This window comes from Glossina fuscipes, unplaced genomic scaffold, assembly GCF_014805625.2.
Source record: "Glossina fuscipes isolate IAEA_lab_2018 unplaced genomic scaffold, Yale_Gfus_2 122, whole genome shotgun sequence".
Lineage (NCBI taxonomy): Eukaryota > Metazoa > Arthropoda > Insecta > Diptera > Glossinidae > Glossina > Glossina fuscipes.
In genome coordinates, this window is record NW_023998465.1 from 212,234 (window position 1) to 238,531 (window position 26,298).

The 26,298-nt window shown below is 34.6% G+C and overlaps 2 long non-coding RNA genes across 11 annotated transcripts in view; one reads left to right on the forward strand and one right to left on the reverse strand.

Annotated features, from left to right (window-relative positions):
- Positions 1 to 16,248, reverse strand: part of LOC119640689 — a 33,716-nt gene extending 17,468 nt beyond the window's left edge. Inside the window, exons 1-5 of one of the 8 annotated variants that reach the window (XR_005247714.1) lie at positions 12,289 to 16,247; positions 11,603 to 12,229; positions 11,358 to 11,551; positions 1,546 to 1,806; positions 866 to 1,480 (exon numbers count right to left, since the gene is read on the reverse strand). This is a non-coding gene — a long non-coding RNA (uncharacterized LOC119640689). Of the gene's footprint in view, positions 1 to 865; positions 1,807 to 8,089; positions 10,873 to 11,357; positions 11,552 to 11,602; positions 12,230 to 12,288 lie in introns of those variants that run through there. The other 7 variants (XR_005247712.1, XR_005247710.1, XR_005247711.1 and 4 more) reach the window with 7 other exon arrangements.
- Positions 16,249 to 17,920: 1,672 nt separating this feature from the next.
- On the forward strand, positions 17,921 to 21,071 carry LOC119640688. 3 transcript variants are annotated; one of them, XR_005247708.1, is made up of 5 exons: positions 17,921 to 18,465; positions 19,103 to 19,245; positions 19,316 to 19,419; positions 19,701 to 19,839; positions 19,997 to 21,071. It is a non-coding gene; the product is annotated as an uncharacterized LOC119640688 (long non-coding RNA). The 3 variants fall into 3 exon arrangements; XR_005247706.1 differs by lacking the exon at positions 17,921 to 18,465 and having other exon boundaries at positions 18,485 to 19,245; XR_005247707.1 differs by lacking the exon at positions 17,921 to 18,465 and having other exon boundaries at positions 18,486 to 19,245; positions 19,719 to 19,839.
- The last annotated feature ends 5,227 nt before the right edge of the window (positions 21,072 to 26,298 follow it).

The following is a 26,298-nucleotide window of genomic DNA, read 5'->3' on the forward strand; positions in this document are numbered from 1 at the left end:
TATCTTATATCGTTAGGCATTACTCTTCTTCTCTTTGCACTTCTCGCTCACGCGAATGTATTGTTTTCGTTACATTTAAATATCCTGTGCCCCATGTTTTTTATTTTGTCAATGTATATGGAAGAGTTACATACATGGGCAATATACTAATTACTTTATCAATATACGCCTTCACATTATTAAGAGAGTTTTTTTTTTTATTTATTTTTACAATTCCTTCCTTTTTCTTTAGCTGTAACAAATATTTAGCTAAGAAACAGAATTATAGAAAGAAAACGTATTAGCAGTTTTTCGCTATCTTATAAGTTATTGCCTTTTGGTTATGACCAACGGGAGACACCGACCGGCAAAAACCCTTTATATAACTGTACGCGGACGTGACAATCTTCATATAGGGGACTAACACAATGAGGCGTCATTTCCGTACTCGGGTTAAAAATTCCCAAACACAATGGGTAGTAGACGTGCCACCGTATTGTTTTACATATGGTTTTACACCAAAAAAGTAAGAAATCAACGTAAACATAAACCACTAATCCGTAAAAAATCGCAATGAGAAAATTATTAAAAAAGTAAACAAGGTTTTTTGTTGATTAGTGATAAAGAAAGAAAGGGATTAGACATATGAAGATTATATATATTTTTCTGTATTCCTGTAATAATTGATTCATAATTGTGGAATTGTTTCTAATAAAACTATTTGATGAATACATTAAACTTAAGGTAAATAAACGTTTTTCATATCTTACAACATAACGCGTAGTATAAGACCAACTTGAAAATCATAATTAATGAAAAGAAAAGTACTTTAACGTACGGTAAATATAAATTAAATAAATAAATTTCTAAGTTTAAAATAAATTACCTTTTATTCTTCTTGCCTTGATTTCTTTTTGTTTTATTTGTAAGGATACATGCAAGGCCACTTTTGCCAATTCCCACAAAGTCTTGTAAAAAGTCGGCGAAGTTGAAGTTCCAAGTAGGAATAACGCCTCACTGTCTCTGCCCCCGTCCACACCATCATCTTTATATCGACAGTTCGTGAGGCACGCAGAAGGAAAGCGTTGTCTTTTGCGGTTAACTCAGTACATTTTTGTCGCTTTAAGTGATAAGAATATTGCGGTACATGCAATCTTACGAAAACTAAGATCTTAAGCAATTCTTAACGTGGTATTATCAAGAATCCCTCGTATATCTGCCAGTCGAGAATTCGAATTCGTTTGTGTCAAAGTGAGAGTTAACGGTAGGTAGCTTAATATTTCTTGTGCTTACATTCGGCTTTTAATTCTTATACGTCTCTTCCGGGTCATATTCAAATTCTTTTTAATTTCACAGGGCTCAGCGATAACTTTTCGACATTGGAGGGTTAGCGATTGCCTTTTGGAGTACGGTTGATGATCAGATCTACCGGCTTCCTATCTCTAATGATTCTGTATATGACAGCTTTCTTGATGCTTTATTTGACCTTACCTGCTATCAGCTGTAATGGCAGAATCTTGGATCTTGTTTAGTATGGATATTAACATTTTTCGTACAGATCCTTACCGGAAGATCTATTTCACCTCACTATTCTGAAATCACTGAAGCGGTTGCTTGATGAGGATGTAAACATTAATCGTCATTCTTTTAATAAGTACTATAATGTGCTCAGCGATGTACGTGGTGATTGTAATTGGCTTTTCCACTGTACGGATATTAACATCCGTCTCTCCGCTATGTGTGATTATTGGTGGTCTGCCATTAATAGAGCCGTACCGTTAAAATTAAGAAATTCTGGTAACGCTATGTGTCCCCGATGAGTAAACGCTTAAAAATGATTCATATTACAAAAAAATGAGGCTTTTTAAAAAATTAAAGCGGAGGGGCTGCACACTTGATTAAGCATGTAGCATGTGAATTCAGTTATTTAAAGGGTTTACTCTACTCGAAATATTTACGCGAGGTTAAGGATAAATTGTTAAGAGCATCTACAAGTTCATAAATTTTGCAACGAAGATGACGAGTCGGCTGATAGCTTCGTTATTGCCCTGATGGTATTCCTGCGTGCATATTTAAATGTTGCGGAGGCTGTAGAGACAGTCGTTCATGTAATTTCTAAGCTAACTAGTTCGGGAGATATGCGGAGGTTTTAAATTTTTGTTTCACGGAATCTCCACAGACGGGCACACCTAAAAAAAATGCACGTACCTTATGCAAATAGACAGACGAACGAAACCTACTTACCGAACAGGCAGATCATAAGCCCTTGACCGGTCTCATACCCTACCCTATATTTGTTCGTCAATGGGAGACCCCGAAGTTGGTTCCAGTTTTTGCTAAACGGCCATCCTCTCTCCCCGAATGAGATTATCAAACTCGCTTGCTGCAGAGTTATACCTCTAACAAATATTACATGGTACTACTTGGTACAACAAAATGTTACAAAACAGGTGTTGAACAAGAGCATCAACAGCTGAAGACAACTAAACAAGAGGACAGGTGAAATATACCTAGCGTTTGATTGGCTATCTTGCTATTGTAATACTCCACCAAGGGACTTTGGGTAATATTCCTTCTAAATACGGTTTGTCGGACGTGATAGTTTGCTGGACGTGAACGTAAATTGTAGGTGGCAGCATATCGAGTATAGGCTTTTCTAATATTTTCGCGGGCCTTTCTTTAACCAATTCTAGCTTCTAGTCAGTCCTTAAAGAAGAAGAACGATCTTGTACACGATCGAGACCTCGTAATAGCGTATATGTCTTGCCCTTACTTAGCATGTTTTATCTCAACAGCATATAGTAAGGAGACTCAACTAATGACAGTTTTATCGAGCGGCTTTAATGTGTGCTCTGATGGCTGCTGAAACAGATCGATTTACTCATCTTACATTACACTGAAGTTATGATGAACATCATAATTCTCTAACCAGGACTTGAATATGGATGACTTCTACTGAACTCTATAATTCTCTAACAAGGACTTGGATATGGATTACTTATATTGAATATCGTTGTCGGTCGTAAATGAGTCAGTTACATCAATACACGCTTTTCCAGAAAAGCAACTATATTTTGAACAATAAGTACCAATTTGACCAGAAGATGGTGTAGGATAAGGATCTAGTAGATGGAGATATAATTTTTAAAAAGGTCTAACAGAAATTGTTAGCTGACCCATAGGTGGTCCTAGAATTTGGTTTTGGCGCTTTCATTTACTTACAGACGTCATAGTTGGAAACAAACTTTGGAGAAGAGTAACCTGTGCTTATTTCAAACCCATGCCCTTCTATATAGGTTCAGAACTTTTTAATATCCAAGAAGGCTGCTGAACATTCTTGTTCCAATATGGAATATTTAATTTAATCACTATTAAGTTATGAGACATACGAGCAATAGGAACCTCTTGTCGAATTTCTTTCTTTTGAGCTAATGCAGTACCAAACCCAAATTGACTTGCATCATGTTGTGTAGAAAATGGACGAATGAAATCGGGACTATATAATAACGAAGCAGAACATAATTGTTCTTTTAGGTTTTCGAAAGAGAGTTTTGCTTCATCCAACCATTCGCTATTCTTTTCCTTCAGGGAAGTGGACAAGGGTGCGAAATTGCGTACAAAAACGACGGTTACAACCGCAAACACCTACAATTGACGAATAGATTTCGGCAGACGATAATCACGAATGGCCCGAACTTTGTCAGAATCTGTTTAGATGTTGCCCTGACTTGATGCTAAATACTTGAACCGTTTTTGCCAGAACTTACTCTTGTCGACTTTAATACTTTAATTAGCTTTCGGTATACACAAAGCAATTTCATGCTTCATGCTCATTAAAAGTCATCTAAGTAAACAAACACTTGACGACATAGATGAGGTAGGATCACTTTATCCACTAATCTGCATATGGCGTGGGTTGCGTTGTATAGCGGCGTTGTTACAAATTGATGTAATGGAGTAGGCAATGTAAACGCTGTGTTTTCGTTCGCATTCTCGTGTAAACGTGTTTGCCAAATGACATCTTTTAGATCAAGTCTTGTGATTTATTCATCCTTTGGCAACCTACTCAATATCCCATCAACCAAACGTAAAGGCTAAGTGTCTTTAACCGTAACGCTATTCACTTTTCAAGTATCTAAACTTAATCGAACCTTTCCTGATTTTATAACTAACGTAGCAGGTAAAGACCAAGAACTTTGAGATTCCATTACTTCTATTGCCAACCTTTTTTTTTTAAGTTTTGCAAACAGAGACTTTTCTACTGCAGGTGGTACAGAGAAATGTCTCTGTTTGATAAATTTGTTGCTATCCGTATGGATTCCCCAATCTCGTAAGATTGGATAGCACTTATTACATATCTCAATTTGCTAGTTTGTCTTGCGCGCAAAGTATGGTCGATAACACCATGGGTTAGTGCGTTACAACTAAAAAGCGAGGATGCGTTTAGACTATCACAAAGAAGACGTTTGGCGAGACTGAATGTGCGAACAAAATCGATTATTTTTAGAAAAGACTTGGAACTACTTCGAAAAATGTTTAAAAATTTGTCTAGTTAAATGTGTGAGTTGAGTTGAATTTCTCCATATAAGTTTCAAGAAGATTAATGGTTTTGAACCAATAAAAAGGAAATATGCGGAAAGTTTTATAATTCTCATTGACGCCGTATTTAATCTTTGGTGATGTCTAATGTTAAGTTACCTATTTTGAATGGGAAATTGTTAATTTTGCTGTCATAGTACACTTTTTGTTTTTCTTTTGCCTTATCCAATAACATTGTAGCACTCGCGTATGCTATATCTAATCTCTATTTAGTTTCCTTAATATAATCATTTATATCATAGAGTTGAGATGTGTTAATTGTCTGAGAGGCCTTTTGAACACTAGTTCGTAGGGACAGTATTGATGTGTAATGGAAGGTGTTGTGTTAAAGCAATATTGGAAGTCTCTTATCCAAAGGTCCCGATCGTTTAATTCAGCCAATACATATGAACGGATAGATTGGTTTAATGTTCGGTGGCTGCGTTCTACCGTGCAAAGTGTCTTATTATGATGTTCATATTATTTTGTCTATTTTGAGGTACTTGCAAGGAATTTTTACATGCCCTTGCTGGATCCGTAATAAATGTCCGTAAATCCAAAAATTTTTGAAGGGAGCCTGTACTGCAGATTTAGTGGTCTTATATGTGACTAGGTCACAGATTAGTACTACAGAGCATTCGTTGCTATTTTCCATCTTTGTTAGAGGCCCGATATATACGTCAGACGTTGTAATATCGTAAATGTTTTGATATGTCTTGTGGTTTTAGCTTTTTGACATTGCGGACATTCTTTGACATATTTAGCTATTTACTTTGTCATTTGCGGCCAGTGATAGTATCTTCTACGCGCAATTCCTGTACGACCGCCTTCGATTCGATCGTTGTGGTACTTTGTCACCGCTTGAGTAGCGCTACTCTTATATTTTTTAATATTTTATAGCTTATTGATTTAAACTGATTTTGCGACACAGATTCGAAAATCTTCTTACTTGGTGACATTTAGAATGATGACTTTCCTAGTATACCGGCTTCTGTTCAAATTTCATTTACACAAATTCATTATTTAATGATTTCATAGACTTTGGGCCCCATATTTTCTTGTTTATTTACTTTTTGTCATCTGCGCAGTTATTCTTCTATCGTGTTGCCGATCGTGTCATTATTGTGTTTATTTTATTATTTACATTTTTGAGGTCTTTAATTCGATCAAGTCTAATCTCGTTCCTAAATAGAAGGTCTAGAATGCCTAATTGCGATCAGTTCCTGTTCGGATGTGGATTTGTTGGTCTTCTATAGTTGGAACACATCTCTTAAATTTTTGAGTTTTTGGTGCTCGGAACATTCTGTTAGTACTAAAATGACCGATGCAGAGAAACGATTGCGATAGTTTTAGGCAAGGATCATCCTGCGCTGAAATAAACTTGACGCTATGGAAGTCCTGTGTAGCGATATGAGCCATTGTCCGTTGAAAAAGAAGCTGTATGTCGCGATTTCTGCTCGATTTCCAATTGATGAAATGCCAACCTTAGGTCAAAGCATGAGAAGTATTTGGCTAGCTAGTCGAGAATGTTTTCAAATCTTGGAAGCGGAAATTTATCTGCTAATAGTTTCTTCTTGACTTGGCGATAATCCACTACTAAACACAATCTTTTTTCGTTGGTAGAGATTTTTTGGGAACTAGTAAAGTTGACTGTTATATTCGGATATGGACGGTTCGACTATTCCATCTTTAATCAATCTAGTGACCTGTTTATCTTATTCAGACTTTTGTTATTCAGGAATAAGATAGTTTTCTATATATTTTGGTGTTTTGTCGTTCGTTCTGAGCTTTTGTTTATGGAAATTATTTGCGCTTCTTGGTTCCATTTCAATACCAAAGACATCACGGAATTCTGTACACATTTCTGTTAATGATTGTTCAAATATTGTGTTAAATTTCAATTTGTTTAATATTATTGTTTTTCTTGTTCTTTTTGTTCCTTCTCTTTGTGTTCTTGGCTGCCTACAGCGACGATTTCAGAGTTTTTTAGGGATTCAAATTTAATATCCTTACTATTGTAAGGGCAAATTTTGCCCGTAACCTGATGCTGGGGTGGTTCAGCGGCTCCAGGCTGTATCTCACAAAATATTTCTTTACTTCGTTCTTTGTATTACGTATCGCTTGAAGTAATTCATACACGAGTTTTTATTAGTATTAATTAATTTTAAAATTTGTCTTATATTTCTATTTATCCACAGCGACTCTGTTTTCTTTTGCTTATCATAAATTTTCTTTCTGAGCATGAGCTCGTTTTGTTGTACTTCAAATATTAATTCATGTTCTTGATTCAAAGACCTATTACACCATCATTGTAACCGCACCAACTTGATCAAAACATCCACTCTCTAACTCACGTTGCGACCAACTCACTTTCTCGAACTTAGTCCAGTCTTGATAAACCTACTTAACTGCGGCTTAAACTAATTATTGTCAAGTTCTTCTGGTTTTTCTTTACTCTAATTTCCTTCTACTCTAATTCTAACTCTCTTAGCTTAGCTTAATCTAGTACTCCCCCTCAGAGAAGAAGATGTGAGGCCAAAACGAGGGACGACTTTGTTTCCTCACATTATTTATACCTACATTATCCATGGCTATTTTGATCACTCTCATGAAGGCACTTTTAATATCTACAATAGCACAGGCCACTAGTATGTATGTTTAGTGTTTTTAGTTTGGTAACACCACTGACCTTTCTTTGGTTAGTAGCTGTGTGTCTATCGATCATATGTTTTAAGCGGTTTGCATATTTACGGGGAAGTGTTCAGGCCGTATTGTGGGGACACGGTTCGTGTTTTGAAAAATTAGGACACAGTTACATTTTTTTATAAAGTTCATTCACACTGTATGGGAAAATTTTCGGGCACAATGTGAAATTTTTGTGGAATGAGGAAGTTAATCATTTTCAGGTCTAAATGAATAGATCCGATTAATTTTGTTATTTCTTCTTCGATGCCGGATAGTTGTGTATGTTGTTTTTATGTTATAATATTCGTTTTGTGTGTTTTTAGACGTGAGATGTCGGCACTGCATCTATTAATAAAGTTAATGGGTAATTTGTCTCTGCGTTCTCTCTTTTATAAAGTTACTCAGACTGAGGTTAGAATGATATACTGTACTTATTCCTGTTCGCTCAAGAGGTTTTGGTCTTTTCCCGAATGTGTTATACTCACATTTTGGTAATTTCCTAACCATATAGGATTCCGATTATTCCGACCTCTATTGTTGTTATTACTTTTGTTGGTATTTTGCCTGCGTTGATAGGTACTGTTATCACTGAAACGTCCTCCGTTGCGTCCCCGCAATTGTTGGGAATGTTAGCTCTCTTTTTGTAATACAATATTGTGTTGCTGTTAATAGTTGCGTCAGTGCACTGTTTACAAACTTCGATATTGCTTCATTCATATTCTTGAAGTTTCCTGCTTCCATGATAAGTTTTACCTTATTTATGGAGCAGTCTCACGTCATTGCTTTGATGGCTTGTTGGGTGCTATATTTGCTGGCGAGATCATTTGTGAGTCCGTCTGCGATGTACGCTCCTTCCAAAGACCTGGTTAGGCCGTCTAATTCTTTTGTGTACTCATTCGACATTCATTGTTTCCGTACTTGCGAATCTATTATTACTGACACATTTCTATGATTGATCGAATTGCTTTTGCTTTCGTATTGCTACAGTATGGCTGCCCAATCCATAGATAAGATTTTCTTTATTTGTTAATTTGTTGGGGTGAATGCTGTACTTGCCTCAAAATTTGTCTACATCTTTTCTCTTCAAATATTTCTTGATAGTCGACGTCGTCGCCCAAAGGCATGGCTTGTTCATAATGCTTTGGCATGAAAGATGGTTGCCTGATTGTCGGCTTTGCGATGTTGGCTTTCTGTGAGGGAGGGATCTGTTCTCTCTTTTTTGTTTGTTAATACTTATACTTACTATTTGCTTGTGTATGTGTAAGCTCTTATACAATTTACTCATATCCTGGTTCTAAAATATCTCTTACATTAACTATTAATATATTTTGTTTATCTGTTCGTTTCTTGTTGTTTTGTCGTTGTTGTTGTATTATTCTCTTGTAACTAATAGTTGAGGTTTTAATATACTTGTGTATGGGTATATTCCTTAGATTATATTTTCGGTTCCTTAGGCGAAGCATCTGGACCTCCCATGATTACTTTTGGCAATTTGGTTCCTGCTTCGATGCACGATTAATTATTGCATTTTTAGAACTTGCACCTCTATTTCACAGAGAATTGTTATTATCAACATCGTTTTACTCAGTTCGTTGTCTTTTTTTTGTGATATTAACTGGACTAAGCCAATAAGGATAGTGTATATATCCATTTAAATTCTGTTAAATTATTGGAGAACAAAAAAATTCCCCTTTTTTTTTGAAAGGCTTTTCTTTTGGTTAAATGTTAATGTTCTTGATTTTTCGATGCTGGCCTCAAAATACACTTCTTAAGACGGTTCCACTAAAATTCGTCCTAGAAGTTTAGGGCACTCATATTTAAAGCACTCGGAACTCGCCAGGCCATAACGTAGGTGCTCCCCCAATCGCCATGCCGTAAAACACTATAAATTATTTTGCTAATGTTTATTACTTTGTTGTATTTCGCTTTATTGACAATTTCTTACTGACTACTGAGCTTTTGACTATTGATTATAAGTAAACTTGTATCGTAACTCGCTTGTGCTTAGTGTATTTGATAAATCGAGTTTGATGCTTAAAATTACAGTTATGTCAAACTAGGTTATTATAAACGGGATAACGTTTTGTAATATGCTAAGCTTGCATAAACTAAATTAAATAGCAGTAAGCAAAATAAAATAAATCAGAGCCATAACGCTACAGAGGCTGATTTTAGATGAATACAACAAAAAAAAAAAAAAACCCCGGCAGAATATGCGGACATGTAAATAAAGACAAGGTGTGACATGTGAGGGATATTATTATATGGTGTAAAGCACTATGTTATTCAGATGAAATATAAAAACAACGCGAAATGTATGCATCGAATTTGTATTGGCAAATCTTGTTTTTTTTATTATAGAAATGAATAATTTATAAATTATAATTTATAAATAACCTAACTTGAGGAATTCGTTAAAAGTTGCTAGGGAGAAAAGAAAATAAAAGTATCATTCGAAGTCTCCACTGTCATCAAGAATTCCTGCAATTCAAGGTTAATGTAAACTCCGCGAAATCATGAAATTTTGTTTCAACGAAGGTTCACCTTGTTTGCATGTTAACTTACATTACTCAAGACATACGTTATAACTTTTAACAATCAAAAATGTATATGAAGAACAACACTAAACAGTGAAACCAATCAACAATATGAATACAGCAGCAAAACCAAGTAAAACCGGCGTCAATGGTATACCAACGAAATTGAGGAGACTTCAACACACCGTACAACACTAGTATTAACAGGTTATGCATTCGATTTTTGTAATGTTAAGAGTATTATAAATCTTTTCTCTCTTCTATATACATACCTATAACATAATTAATTATATTGTTTATTAGTGTATAATATAATATATGTTTTGATTATAAGTATATAATAATGTAAGTGCTATGAGTAGTTCTTTTGTTTGTATAGAGGGAGAAGGAAAAAGAAGAAAAAAAATGTGTTAATGTTAGTAAAGTAATTTAAACGAATGGGTGAAATAATAAGATAAAAAATAAATGTGGTAAATTCTATTCAACCATGAGGGGAAAGTAGGCTTTGAGGAGTCTTCGGAACTAAATTTCGTGGTCTCCCCATTGCAAATTCTTGAAGCTAAAAGAAGACTAATAGGCAGAGTGAATGAAGAATAAGCCTAGGGTCAATTCCGTTGCCTCGATTAGATAGAGTTTCGTTGATCGGGTATTCGATAAAGAAGCAATTATGTGCAAATTTTTTTATGTAAGCGTCCTAGGAGTGTGCATGAGCAAGACAGAGCACCTCTCCTACATCTCTCTAGCTCAGCTATGTCACGTACGCTTACCTCTTAGGCCTCCATTCCTCTTCAACCAAATTATTAATATATCCTTATCCTTCCACCTCCTGGTGGGACTGGTTGTCAGCTTGATACAGCGAGAAATGACACCAGTTGATTACGAAAGTTTCTTTTCTTTCTCATACTGAAAGAAACTAGGTGCATCAAATGATCTAAAGGCATTAATCTTAACGATTATATCAGAACGCATCAAATTAGCTGAAGAAACCATAAGCGAACAAAAAAGTTTGTGATGTTGTTACAATCCCATTCGGCCCATCCAACCGACGATCTCGACGAAATTTCTAGTGATCCCAAGTTCGAAACTTTATCCTCTATTTTATTGCGATCAAGGAAGAAGAAAAAATTAAGAAATTGATTTCAAACATATTACAAGTTGTCACGTGAGCTAGCTGAGGTTTCGGTAGAGCATCTGCCGATGTGTATCGGCATGGTGTGTCGCATGACAATAAAAAAAGAAAAATGCAAAAAGGATTTGAATCTGAAATCTGGTAAGTCCGTTCGTGAGGTCTGTTGCCCATACTATTCGCTGTTCTTTGGTCTCTTCTTAGTCCATAAGTAACTGTTTCCAGTCCCCCTAGCTTCACGCACACGGATCCCTACTCATACTCCGCTTCAGCGGCGGATTATACCGCTTAGCCACGCATTTTCAGCCAAGTGCTTTCACTTTCAATTTCTGACAATATTCAATTTGGAATTATTCTATTCATACATAGGTTTATGATCGGTTTAGAAATCTTTTTTTTTCAAAAGTTTCAGTGGTTCAGTTTCCAAAGCTAGGTCCTTAAATTTAGCTTACCTTTTACATAGATTTATGGCAGGAATGAACTGCTGCTTTCCTTGCCCACGGCTGATTGTTATTATGCTTTGTTATTCTCCAAATTTGCATTGATGATAGACATCCACGGATCTTGGCTCGTGTTTATGGCAACGGATTGTTGCTTAAATTGGTCTCTTGATGATCCGGAAAGTTGTTGTTGCTAAAAAAGGCGGCTGCACACGCTTGGATAAGTATACAACTGATGCATTCATACACGCTCATACCTATTAGTAAAACCATGATGGGTATTCATTAATTTCGTCATCCAGTTTGTAGCATAAAAACACCACACGAACGTCTACGTATCGCAGCTATGTAGTTCACCGCAACTATAGGTGCGAGTGCACACACCTTGCGAAGTATACTGACGTATATATATGCAAGCAACGGCTTACATATTCCAGGAAAGTATTCACGTTACGCCTGTCGTAAATTGTTATTGTTTTAGGACTTCCCTTGCGTTTTTAATTTACATGATCCTTATAAACCCAAATCTGCAACGTGCAACACCGCCAATGCAATGAATTGTCAATACGCGGCCATTATGACGGCAAACAACCACACGCTCAACCAGATATGTGCATACCGATGCCAAATATAAAAATCTTTAAAATCAAACGATTTGGCTTTTGAACCTACGTACATCAATGTGTGTGCTGCCACGCGATTTCTTTAATTCTCCTCATTTTGTCTCTTTTTTACACGTTCGCTGTATAGATTACCTAGTAAGTGTTTTTTTGTATTATAGATGAGAACCTGCAGTTTCTTGGTCCCCTTTAAACAAATGTTAACAGTAAATCCGGAGGCATTTAATTGAAACTTATTTTAATCAAACCAGTTTATTTCATATCCTATTAAAATATATTTATGTTACAGTCTATTAGTTATATCTAAAAAAATATTACGCTACCGTTAGTGTTTACTGCCCAACGAGATTACCATTAGATAGGGATGCGTTCCAACCAAGTAAGGGTCAACTTCTTGTTATCCTTAAGGTATTACTATAGTGCAAAGAGGCTACAACCAACAATAATTGCAAGGCGCCGGTGAATTGGTATTAAAAACGGCAGACACTCCGACAAAAAACGTGAGATCCGACTTCCACACGAGTGGGCCGTAAATTGAACGGGTAATAAACACGGCAAACCAGTCCTAAAACATTCTCAAACGTACCTGCTCTTTCCAGTGATGCTAATTGTGATATAATGCACTTAGATGCAATTAAGACCACCGTACATGTACTGAACGAAAGGCTATGTTTTAGTAGCATAGTCAGAATTTTGTCCGACGATATTCTAACACCAACATCGCAACACCGCATAGCAGCCCCTTTCCTTACTGCACTCCTGACTTGCTTTTCAATCGGGAATCTTAATCAGAATAAAGAAATCATCTGTATATGCAGTAAGTACAGCAATCGTTCTTCCTCTCTCCACATGCTTTCCAATCACCTTAGTAAGTCATCCCTTATAATTTTCCTAATAAACGGTTTGCAGATGAATCCCTCTTACCACATCCCCGTAGAGAAATACATTGCCCAGTTTTGATTTCTAAGCGGTTTAGCTGTCTCAGTGTGCCCTAGTAAGACAGTCAAATGCGCCCGTAAATTAAGAACATAAAAATCCCTGAGCAAGAAAATCTTTATCGAAATTTCGGATCTTCCACCAAATATGAAAAATTTATTTTTCCTGGACAACGCAAGGTTAAAAAAGGTCTGCATTTACTGTGATCATTCAACGGATGACTTACTCCCGCAACGAAACGCTTCTGGCTCACTCCGAAAACTCTCTGTATATACGATACCGACACTTTATTTCCAATAACGATATAAACTATAATCATGTATTTAATCTATTCTTCAGACCGCAATGCACATGAGTAGCTGAATAAGTAAGAATCGCGACTATCAAGTCAATGGTCACGGGTGCAAATGTCAGCGTAGTAAAGTTTGCTTTGCCCTTAGCTATACTGAGCGCTCAGTCATTTTAGCCACAAAACGTGTTGATTGGGCACACAGTCACTAGGTCATTACCTCCTCATTTCCGTTTTTCTCACATCACTAAGTAACCAAAAAAAGAAAAAATTTTCACATTAGTTTACTTCCTACTTTTAATTGGTTATAATTGCAACGTTAATCCTCAAAAACCCAAACTTTATAAGCTCTATTAACAATAAAATATTATTGTATTGCCTCTCGGACACTCCTCAAATATTTACACCTAAAACAATACCACATACCTACCCTTAAACAAACATAAGGACGGACGAAACTTGGGTTCTGAAAGAGCACACCCCAAGTCCTAAGGCTTCCTTCACCTTGGCCTGCTCAATTATCTCCTCCGGGCCATGATGTTTATGGGGGCAGCCGAAGTTGGTCCTGAAGATCTCTCCAACCTACCTTCCTCTCATTTATTCAAAAACTTCTTTTATTTCAATTTTCTTCTTTCACATTTCAACAACATTTATTATAATCGTATGTTTAAGAATGATCGGAATCGTTGTTCTTTTGTTTACTACATATATTTCTGTTAATTCAATGTAAAAATGACAAAAGTAACAGTAACAAAAAGCAAATAAGAAATTTATATCTATCAGGGCCCGAATCTCGCATACCCACCAATACGCTTTTCGCATTCCAATTCCCAAGTTCTTTTACTTGAAAGCCATATCGATAATATCATTAAGAAAGAATTAATCAGGGCGTCTACCGAGGAATGTACAAAGTAGTTTTAGACATTGTTTTGTTTGCGTTATGATATATAAGCATAAAAGCTTAAAAAAGTGAAAAAAATTAAATTTAATCCTTTATAACTTTGTTTGGTCATGGCCGATTTTTCCCATTTTTGCACGTTAAGAGAAGAATGTTTCGTAGAATAAATGTGGAAAATTTCACTCTCCCTGCGAAGTTGCGTTCAGTTTATGAGGCTCTGCTCTGATCAATTGATTTCTTTTGAATTATTAACCGTTTGAGTCCCAGACGGCATTGAAAAAACACTGTCGAAGAATCCCAAACAGTGCGCTTTCCCTATATATGTACGAACATACCCAAGCAGCGCGATAGCACTTGTGTAATTTTATGTCGAGAAATACCATTTTTTCATCGCTCCGTCACTTTTATTGCAGTTTGCGAAGTGATCGGACGTATTCTTCCGTATTCTTCAGTTAATAATTCTTTTCATTATTAATAATTGTGTCTTTTAAAGTGATTAGACGAAGCAACGCACAAAGTAAGTGAAAAATAAATCTCGATTTACTATTTAAATCTTCTAAATTTGGTGCATTTCTAAATAGGTATGATTAATCGAAAAAAAAATCTGTAAGCACATTATTATAGTACTATTTCACCTATTGTAAAATACTATTTACGTTAAAAGGAGCTGTGTGATCTACTTGCGTCAGTAAGTCTGAGAGCTCGACTTCGACAATACGTAACGCACCGTCAGTTGTCCACATTGCTCGAAATGTGCTGGGTTTTCTCGACATAAAATCTGAACAGCGCGATCGCGCTGCTTGGGACTCGCACGGTTAAGTATGAATAAATTTTTCTTTATATAGATGTGATCAAAACTTACTTGTTCATCTTATACTTATTTGGATTCAACTTACATATCAAAAAAAAATCAAACCACGTTCCACGTAATAGAAAGGACGCATCCAAATCAATAAGCGTATTTAGCAGCACAACTAGCTTACATTTATCTTATCTTTATTATCTTTGGTAATTTATAATCGTTTTAATAAACATTTTACAATTCTTCTAGTTAAGGAAAAATTTTCTGTATTGTTTTGTGCACGAAACTGTCACATTTTTATTCTTCCATTGACTTTATATTGATTTGCTGCCTATTTTAGAAATGAGTGTTCTTTTTTTTTTTTTTGTTTTTGGTATGTTGAATGGAGATGGGAAAATGAGTGTTCTTATTACAACTTTTAAAGTTATCGCCGGTCTTCTCTCTTGTCATTGTTCAATGCTTTGCATTGCATATATACATGATATTGTAACTAATTTAACGTTCGTTATAAATTATTACAACATTAACGATGAAACAATGACTCATTTCTATATTTTTTTTTTTGGCTTTTTTTATGCGAAACTTCAACATAAAGTCTATCAATTTTTCATTTTTTTTATTATCCGTAATTTCTTTCGCAGTTTTACAATATTTCTTAAATAGTTTTCAGTCTTTTTACGAATTCACCTTTTTTTACGAATATTAACTCTCGAATTTTCAGTAATGTTCTCGACATCCAATTTCCATCAAAAACAACTTTTAATCTCTTCGTCTGCTGATACAAAACCACCAAAGTTAGACCAAACAACTGTGTTGCTAGTGCTCAATGTCTTTTTTTTAGTCTAAGAATTCATTTCATTAGTCTAAAATTAAAATAATAATAATAATAATAATAGACCAAACAAAATCTTCTCTTGTCAAAGACTTTTCAGTGCGCGAACTTAACAATCCATATGATCCATGGTTGCATTGTTAGCAAAAATCGTTAAGCAAAATGACACATTACAACATTGAAAATGAGATACACAGATATTCCCTAATAACCGTCCACATTTCTAGCCACTTTCTCGGTTATTCCATCTAAAAACATCTAATCTTAGAAATCCCATCTTCCCCCAAAGGAAGTACAGAAGAAATCAGAAATAAATGTGACCATTAACGCATCACGCACTACGTCTAAGTGTCCAGTATCGTACTTCCCCTAGAGATACCATGATTTCCAAAGGCTTTTTGCCTCTAATAACCAGATACACATACAACTTCTATGTGTATTCGATGTGCTCAAATTCTAAGACTTTCTGCCCTACAGTGAATATAAAATGTTAGATTTGTCAAGAAACAGGGCGCTTCGCAAAAATATGTCTTAAAAAGAAAGCAACAAGAAAACGAGCAACATGTACATGATCTCCGTATAAAAAATCAGACAGACAGGTCAGACAGGTCAGACAGCTGGTGTAACAAGGAGAAGAAAGCAATTATGAAGATTTATTTTTGGGGCGTATTTTTAAGATTGACTCGACAAGGACCCTGGGGCAGGGTATGTCTTTTCCAGCATCTGCGCCGGATATAAAAACAACAACGACAACAGAAGCAAAAAAGTATAAATCCGAGTGGAATGCTTAATTTTGCTTGTGCACGTTTGCTATGGTTTAGATATTCACTTGCAGCCTGGGTTTATTCTTCTTGCGGGTGTGCTTCTGTGCCAGCTGTGTACTTGCTTTTTTTATTTCTTCCCCTCTTTTTATTTATTTATGCATGAATTGTTTTTAAATTTTTAATTTATTTTTAACTTACTTTGTAACTATTATTCTTTTTTATCTTCCTTTTTATTTTATACTAGTTTTAAAACCATTATTACAAGATTTTCTATTAAGATGCAAGGAATTCGACTGTAATTTTTTAATTGAATATCATGTATAAATGGATAAAATAAAATAAAAATAAAATAATAACCTTTGACAATAATAGCAAAGACACTGTATATAAGTTCCAGGTCTAATATTGTGTGCAAACACACAACAAGTAATCTTATGTTCGCAGTGAATTATAAACGAGCGCAAAATTTCTAACATGTTTGGATTTACGACATTGCCATCTCTGTTAACATAACAAAGTTGGATATTAACTACGCTATAACTACAGACATCAAGTCACCCAAAAATAAAAAAGAAAACCTTACAACAAACTCACTCAGAACAAAATAGAAGAAATTATCTGGTATGCGTCAACAATTATAGCAATGTGTCTAACTGACAGCGATTTTTAACAGGTGATAGAAGTGAAGAATAGATTGTCGTAAGGAGATGGAAAGTGTAAATTGTGTTTGTATAAACATTTTAGTCTTTGAAGAAGTAATATCTTTTGGAGAAAAGAGAATTGTCAAATTAAACTTATCCATATAATCAGGAAAAAGATATAAGAAACAACAGCGAGATGTCAAACAGCTAATACCATAAGCATAATTTAATGCACCCCGCAACATGTTAAATAGGGTACTGTTTATATTTTACTAAGAAAATATTCAAAAGCAATGGAAAATATTATGAAACCTTTGATGAAAATTCATCTGTTAGTCTGGTGGATGAAAAAATATTCCACGAGTTGAATTTATAGGGTGATTTTGATTTCCAAAGTAGTAAATAGACTACTGTTTATATTTTACTAAGAATATATTCAAAAGCAATGGAAAATATTATGAAACATTTGATGAAAATTCATCTGTTAGTCTGGTGGATGAAAAAATATTCCACGAGTTGAATTTATAAGGTGATTTTGATTTCCAAAGTAGTGGAAATTAGCCAGTAATATGGGAAGAAAGAAAGAGGACTCCATTGAGGCTCTTATAAATCCTTGCGGTGTTGTGTGAAAAATTATAAAAATTTGATACCAGAAGTTTTAATCGGATTAAATAACGTTGATTTGCATGTTTCCAACACTACTAAAGAAGGACCTGTAAGAGAACCACCATGCATACTCGATTGGGATGGCTTTTGTTGCCAGAAGATGAACTGTAATAAAATTCAAGATCCATATTCTCGTGCCCGTAATCATGAATGCGGCGAAGATCATTTAGTTAAACAACCTTATACGATTGGAATTGTTAGTAGTTGAAAATATAAACTGAAGGCAAAATTTATAACAAGAAATTCAAACATGATAATCCCTTCTAGGCGAAAAAGAGGCCTGGAAGGGCAGTTGGCCAACCGTAAGGTTTGCAACAATTGACTCTTCAATTGTAACATTACTTCCAGCTGCAACTCTGCAGCATGGTAGAATACAGGGTTGGAAAATTCGTCGACGAGAAATGACTGGTTAAAAAACTATTTGGCAGGCCTGAAATATTGGCATGCCTGAGAAAGGAAAATGCAAGGATGACTGGCAACGAAAAAGCAGAATACTTGAAGTTTGGAGTTTAATGAAGAAAGATTGTTGTCTTCCGTGCGGTAAAAGAAATTCAAATAAATTAATTTGAATTAGAAGCAAAAATTGTACAAAAAAAACTTCATTAAATGAATATACTATGCAAAAAACTGGCGGCTGCATTATTTTCGTTCAGTTTTATACTAGATATTATGGTAAGAACGTAATTGTATAAAAAGAATAAATTTCAAAGCTAAGGTTAATAAGGCCAAGACAAAAGTAACTTTAAGCGAAAAACTACTTTTACATTCTAAAGATCTGAATAAAATTGTTTCTGTGTTTGAAGTCATAAATGACACAAAACAAACTTTCAAAGTAAAAGAGAAATGAAATAGATATGGCACAAAATTAAATATCACGCCAGCCGATAAAAAAAAGCAAAGTTATTTAAATAATAACAACAAGTAAAATTAATAAAAGGTTTTATCAAAATTATATGGCATTGTATAAAGTACCTGCGCGTGTAAGTGCAATCATCTGAAAATTTTTATGTGTGTCTGTCTATCACGTGTTATTGCGTGCTACAGACATAAATGCTAAGCAAGAGTTGCATCATATTAAGTATTCTTAAAAATCACAGCTGCAAATGGCTTCTAAAACTCAAAACATTTTTTAATATAGTAGATCTGAGTTCTATAAATCATACCAAATAGTCAAGTGCCACTTCGAATTATAAATTTCATAACTATAAGAGTTAACACAAACTTTTACGTATAATTATTCGAATCTATTTGTAACATCGCAACGCTAACTGCAAATAAACATATTCTTTCATGATCAATGACTTCATAGTTTACTGAAATTACACACTTCGTTTGTTATGCCACATGTTTGGGCAATACATTCATTAAAACTATTAAATTAAATTAAAAGTTGTACGATGATTGAGGCAGAAACAGTTTTATTACAAAAATTTCTCTTACATCGAAAGTAAGGTAATATGTAAATGCATTATATAAAATAGCTTTGATGTGTACAAAAACGTTTAATATATGATACTAATAGCGGCGGCAACAACATGTGCATTGGTAACACCCTCAATCTACAAGTTACGTTCACTAAGCCACCGGAAGAAGCCATCATAATAAGTCAGCAACTGATTAAACGAAGTGAGTATTTGACGATTGTGTTGACATAAACATATTTTTTGTATAAATTTGGTGACATTTAGAAGCCCTTCGAATTACAACATATATTTAAAACTGTTCATGTTATTCCTGCTCAGCAGCAAAAATATGAAGGTTTAGGACGCTTTTTATTTATTTATTTTTGTTGTAATATTTTTCTTTCATTCTGCAAGAAATATAAGAAATCTAATTCTTGTCGACATGACACATTAAAAGTTTTCTTATACTATTTTCATTGTAACGAAAATATAAAAATGAAGTAGAAGTGTTTGTGTTTATAGGAAAGTAGCTTGAGACTCATCGGATTCAACTTCGGGTTATCTCATAAAAAATCATGAGCCGTTGGAGACAATAGGCAGGGCAGGATATAAAGTGGCCCTGGGCGTAAGATTCACCCGTCCGGTAAGTAGGTTTCGTCGATTTGTTTATTTCAATATGGGTTAAACCATGCGTAATTCTTTGATTTAATTGGCTGTGGGATGTCGTTAGAATGAAATTTGAACCATCCATTTCTCCCATTTCTCTACTCTATCAATGACACATGGGTCCGTCTTTTCAGCCTTCAAATTTTTCAGCACACTTGCGCGAAGCCGAAGGACAATTAAGGTGCAGATTGAATAGTCAGACTTTCACATTTAAAGTAGTGTAGTGTTACACAAACGTGGAGGCGAAAAGCAAAAAATGTTAATATGGCGTTTACAGATATATATACGCAAAAGAAAATCTTATGCAATTCTACTACAAAAATCAAAGGAAAATGTGGGAATAATGTTGCAAACATTGTAAAAAGGCAACACTTGACACTCGCCTAAAATTAAACAAACGGTAGCAACCTAAATATTTTCAAAACAAAAAAAACAAGCTTACAAAAGATTTGGAAGGACAAGGAATTGGAAATAAAATCTCCGGCGATCAACATTCTACTCTGGTGGAAGCGCATTGTTTTAAAACAACGTTAAAAGTACTGACGAATTTAACATCTAAAAAGCATCCCGGAAATCATAAAAGTTGCGCTACTCCGCTTGATATGGGGCAATATGCTGAAATTGCAATTAGACGCACTAAGAAGAATATGAATACAGAAGCTTCCGCTACAATAGAGCGGAATATGTTACACATATACAAATACTTTACACTCACGTATCGTCAAATCGATGTACGCAATTTTCCAAATGAACATAGCGATAAATGAAAATAGATTAAGAATATTTAATCGTACGGCCGTAGGATATAAAGAAAAGTGATATTAAGATTTTTTGTTCCGTTTAACCGATATGGCTTGTCAGAATGGTGCCGGATTAATCGAGCAATAAAATACAGTCACCCTCGCTACTTTATTATACAAGTATTTCAAATCAACATGTTCTGCTGGAAATCAAACAAAGTGTTATCTGTTTATTTTAACATTTCTTTTTTATTTGAATTTGTATAAATTAATAAGTAAATAAAAAAAATATAAACAAAGTTTTTGTAAAAATGTAAAAATATTAAGTATTATTTCTTTATGTAATTAGTTACTAGTTATTTACCTACTAATATAAATTTATTAGTGGCATTGCAAAATTCTAAGAATATCGAGACAAAAAAAGAAAAAGATTTAATGTTACCGGATGGAATAGAGAATAATATGTATATGCTTTTAATAACAATATGAAGAAATTCAAAAAATGGGAAATATGATAATATAATATAGCACCTATAAATATTTGAATGAGACTACATAATTGAATAATATTTAGTTATCAATTAATTATTTATTTTTAATAGCAAATTATTTAAGTCGATTTGAACTTGACACAACTAAGATTCCAAGGAGAAGGAAGTTAACAGTTTAACATCGTGCGAGGACCCAAAGTCGTCTCTCGTTTTGGCCTCACGGGTTCTCCGTCTCTGGCTGGAGAGAGAGGGAGTGCTAGAGAGTAAGATAGAGTAAGAATAGGATAGGCAAAGAATAGGATAGGCATAGCATAAGAATAGGATAGGCTTAGCATAAGAGTAGGATAGACATAAAATAAGAATAGAATAGGAGAAGATTAAGAATAGAATACGATAGATTAAGCGTAGGCTAAGGATAGGTTAAGGGTTGGATATAAAAATAGGTTAAGTTAGTCGAGCTTTAGTCATCGACGTGAAAAGTTGAATTCTTGTCTCCGAAGTGGAAAGTAGAGTTTCAGCCGTAGACCTAAGAAATTAGAGAGCCATAAGGAAAGGGACGAAACGCCCTCACAAGTGGCGCCCGAGCAGGGACCTTTATTTTATAAACGCTAGTGAAGTCTTCAGTGAAAAAAAAAACCGAAAGCACAATCGACATCATCATTGAACAAAAATAAAGACTGTGATAGAAAAGCACAAAAAGAACAAAAGTAGATAATTAAATAAATAAATAAGCAAAACGAATAAACAAACCACAAGCAATAAAAAAAACAGCAAACAAAAAAAAAGAGAGAAATGAAATAAAAATATCGAAAGCAGAAATTCACCAAAAACGAACATTGTTAAATCTAAAGCAACAAAAGGATTTTTAAGTATTAGGAATAAATAAAGTTCATAAATTCAGCAAATTGATTATACGTTTAAACGAAAGGAAAAACAACAACAACAAAACCAAGACAAACAAGAAGCAATTCAGCGAAATAGGGGATCAACAACAACGACACGGGCAAACAAAAAAAAAAAAAACAGGAAGCGGATAAACTGGCAGTGAATTTAAGATACCTAAAATTGAACACACAATAACTAAGATTTGCATTTGCGATCCCATAAGAGCCTGTGGTAAATAAATTGCCGCAAGGTGTTCGCTTGAAAACCGTTGCGCAAAACAGATAAGAGAAATGATGAGGTGAACTGGCAGTCGTAACCACGGCGAAGTTGTAAGTCGGGTTTGACACGACCAAAAGCCCTTTGTAATAATACAACGCAGGACAAGAGCGAAGAGAGCGGAGATTATGATTAGAAAAACGCAAGTCAACGTGTGCGGAAGGAAAGTGCAAGCGGCGTAACACAAATGAAAGAGAAAAGAGTGCAAATTAAACGGAAAAAAAAATTAAATTGAAATTAACATGTTTTGAAAAAAAAGAAAAAGAAAATTATATACCAAAACTACCTTAAATCAATTTTAATATAATATTGCAAAACCCGTAGAAAATTAACTTAAACTGCCATAATATTTGGCAAATAACGGTTATATAAAATTGAAAAGAACTGAAAATGATTAAAATGGAAAAATTGATGTGTTTGCAAATGCACTTAAAGAGAAGTACGAATGAAAAGTGTGACACAAGAATTAAATGATTGTTAGGGATTGCGTGTGTGTATGCTTGTTTGTCCGTGCAAACAATTTGCGAATTTACGTATACAATAAAAGCATGTGTATAAAATTCAATAAAAAAAAATATTCGAAAAAGCATAGGACAAAACTAGATTGTTAACAAAAATTACACATAGGAGCGAAAGAGAAAAAAAAAAGAAAAAAAAACCAAACGAACAAAGGACAAATGAATGTTGATTAAAAATTACACAAAAGTTTTTGAAGAAATTATCGATGGACATATACAAAAATTTCATAAGATAAGAGAGAAAGCAAAGAACTCTTGACTCAAAAGAAAAAAGAACGATCAGTTGTGGTTGATGAAGTGAAGAGAAAAAGGGAGTGCGGCTTAGAGAGCGAAAAGAACAATAGGTAACAAAAAAAAAACTTAACCATCTTTTTTTTTAGAAAAAAAAGAAGAAAAAGAAAAAAACTTAAACATTTAATGAAATCGAACAAGATAAAATCAAACAATTATACGTAAAGTGAACAATTCAAAAAAAAGGGACAGAATATTGTGCGTGAAGGGAATTCCATAGCGAAAAATAGAAAGTGCCACAAATTGGACGTCAAAGGGGAAAACTTCGAAAGGAAAGAAAAAACTACAAATATATTATTCTGCAAAATCATATTAAACTGTGTTAAGTGAAACAAATTCAGCCACGTGTGCGTCCTACGTCGTATTGACAGTTTTGCAGAAAATATAGAAACGCAACAAGTATTTAAAGACGCGACTTAAGCATAGCCTTCAGTAGTTCTCTTACGTGGCAATAAATTAGCGAATTGTTCATCTAAATATCATAAGAAGCAAATATCGATTCTGCGAAGTGGTGCGGGCAAGAACGGTTGTGAAAGGAAAAGAAAGAAAGTGGCAAGTAACTAAGTAACAGGTAAACACCCTTACACGCACACAGGAGGATTGTAGTCAGTCGTACACCAACGACAACAACAATCACCACAGCAACAACTATACAAGCAGGGGGCCAAAAAACCGAGCGGATGAAACAAAAAAAAAACTTTAATTTGGAACAATAACAGAAACAAGTATTAACGTTTTATTTCTTCCAAGTACTAAAGGAGTTCACAAAAAAAAAAAGAAAAGGAAAAGGGTAATATACCAGGGTTGACAGCGACAATAGCAGCAGCAACACCCTCATCGGCCCTTGATTAACAACAGCCACAACAGCCACAACAGCAATAGGTAACAACTAGTATTGTAGGAAAACAAGTATGCGTTGGATTTATTTTTTTTTTGATGTCTAAGAGCTGACGTGACAGCAGAGAGTAACTGAAGAAGTGAAAATTTTTTATTTTGAAAAAAAAATTAGAAAAATAATAAAATGGAGTCAAAAAAATTAATTGGTCAAACAAAAAGCAAGATTTATTGATGAATAATATAAAAGACGTTTATTGGCGAAAACATTGAAATAATCGCTCAAATCTATTACAAAAAAAAAATTAATGAACCATTGATATATGGGTGTATTTAAAAGGAATTAAATGCCAACATTGCATAAACGAAGTTATGAGTGACAGCTGTTTCAAATTACATTTAACAAGCTGAAATCGAACATAAAAGAAACAAAGGAAAGAGTTTTTAGCCGTGATTGTTCAAAAAATCAAATGCGAAATGTGTTTGGTGGTCAAACATCTTCCAGATATTTAATTTCGTTGACTGAATTAAGGTTTCAGATAACGTAAAACCACAATTTTCAAACTTCAGGCAACTGGAGAAGAAGTCAATTTTTTTTTCTTTCCTTTTCTCCTGATTCAACAATTTATTGACGAAATTACAAATCAGATTAATTGTAAATTTTATTCTAGAATCACGAATGTACATTCGGCGTGACTAGGTGAGTTGTAATTTATACCATTAAATTAGTTTATAATTCTTAATTTTACGACTGTTACACAATTGTCAACAATAGGTTAAGACATTTATAATAATTACACCATAATAAAATGTTTGTAAACTAATTATGTTGTTATGATACTGGCTGGCGAAGTAAGCGTACACTTAACACGCTCACATTCACTACACATCCACTTACATCTTATAATTTATAAAGATTCTATAGGGCAAAATTTCATTCTTGAACCCCCCCAATTTCGGCGAGCTAGACACATTTCAATAAGAGCCCATTGAGTATGCTATAGTATGCTACAGTATAACAGCAACAGCAAGTACAGTTAAAGGCAGGTCCGGTGCACTTAAGCCACCCGACAACTGCCAACCAACCTTCAACTCATTGCCATCCCCACCCGCAGCAGCAACAGCAACAACTTTCTTAACAACGAACACCACCAACAGGTATCTTTACCACTACAACAGGGTTTGATAGTTCAGGTCAGTAAGCAACATATAGAAAAAAAAAAACGTGGAATATATATTGAGACTTTACCCGACCAACAGCAACAAGCACATTCCCTAGGGGTGAAGCTTAGATAGACAAAAAGGGAAAAAGTAAAACCTAAAAGAAATTTTAACAAGCGATAGCGAAGTACTTTTCCTCCTTTTAATATAAATGAAACTACATCCAACCCGAAACCCCAATTACTACCGCGATCCACGTGAAATAATACTATCATAATATGAGTAGATGCAATAATCCGAAAAAGTTAGTAGGATAAAACGCTCGAAAGTTGCCGGAAATTATTAATAAAGCCAAGAAAAGGAAATATTTTAATTGGGAAATTCGTGAAATAAAAAGTACTCATTATTGCAAAAAGTGAAATTCCTTACGAGAATATGAAGTGCCCTTATTTTGTTGCTTTTATTTCCGTACGTCCTTTGTAAGAGTGTTCACGGTCACAACATTTAGCATTTGACCGTCGCAACCAAACTTCCAAAACGATCGATTTAGTTGGAGAAAACGTGATAGAAACTTCAAGGAAAATAACAAACAAAATTCCCCATATCTAAGCCCTGCGCAATTTAGTAGCTGCTACCAGCGCAGCAGCGAAACATAACTACGTTCTGCACAGCGCAAACCAGCTAAAACCGTCGCAATAGTTTTCGTTTTGGCACGCAAATCGTGTGGCCAACGACCCTGGAATTTGTCAAAGGAAATAAGGAGGGCGAAGTTTTCATAATATTTTGTATTGAAATTATTGCATGATTCTCGAGGTACACAGTAGTGTTGCTTGGGTTCTGGGACAAGACACCGACAAACATCGACATTGAACATTTCGACTCTGTGGGTGCCACTATTTCGGAAAAAACCGAGAGAAAGACTTGTAAATTGCATGTGTCAAGTAAATGAGGAAACAGAAGATCAAAATCAAATATAAAAAAAAGAAAGAAAAATATTCAAATTAACGAATTTGAAAATCATAAGGTATAAGGAATTTAGGGTAGAGGTCTAATTAGTCAAGAAAGCAAACCATTTCCAAAAAAGAAGAAGGAAAAACAAGAACCCCAAACGTTCGTCAAGCTATGCAGTGAAAACTCTCAAAAAAAGGGGTACTAATTAACCGGCTGTTAATATTAATAACCCATAAGAGATAAACAATTTAAGCTAATGTCAACAAAACTAGTTTAATTGCAGCATAGG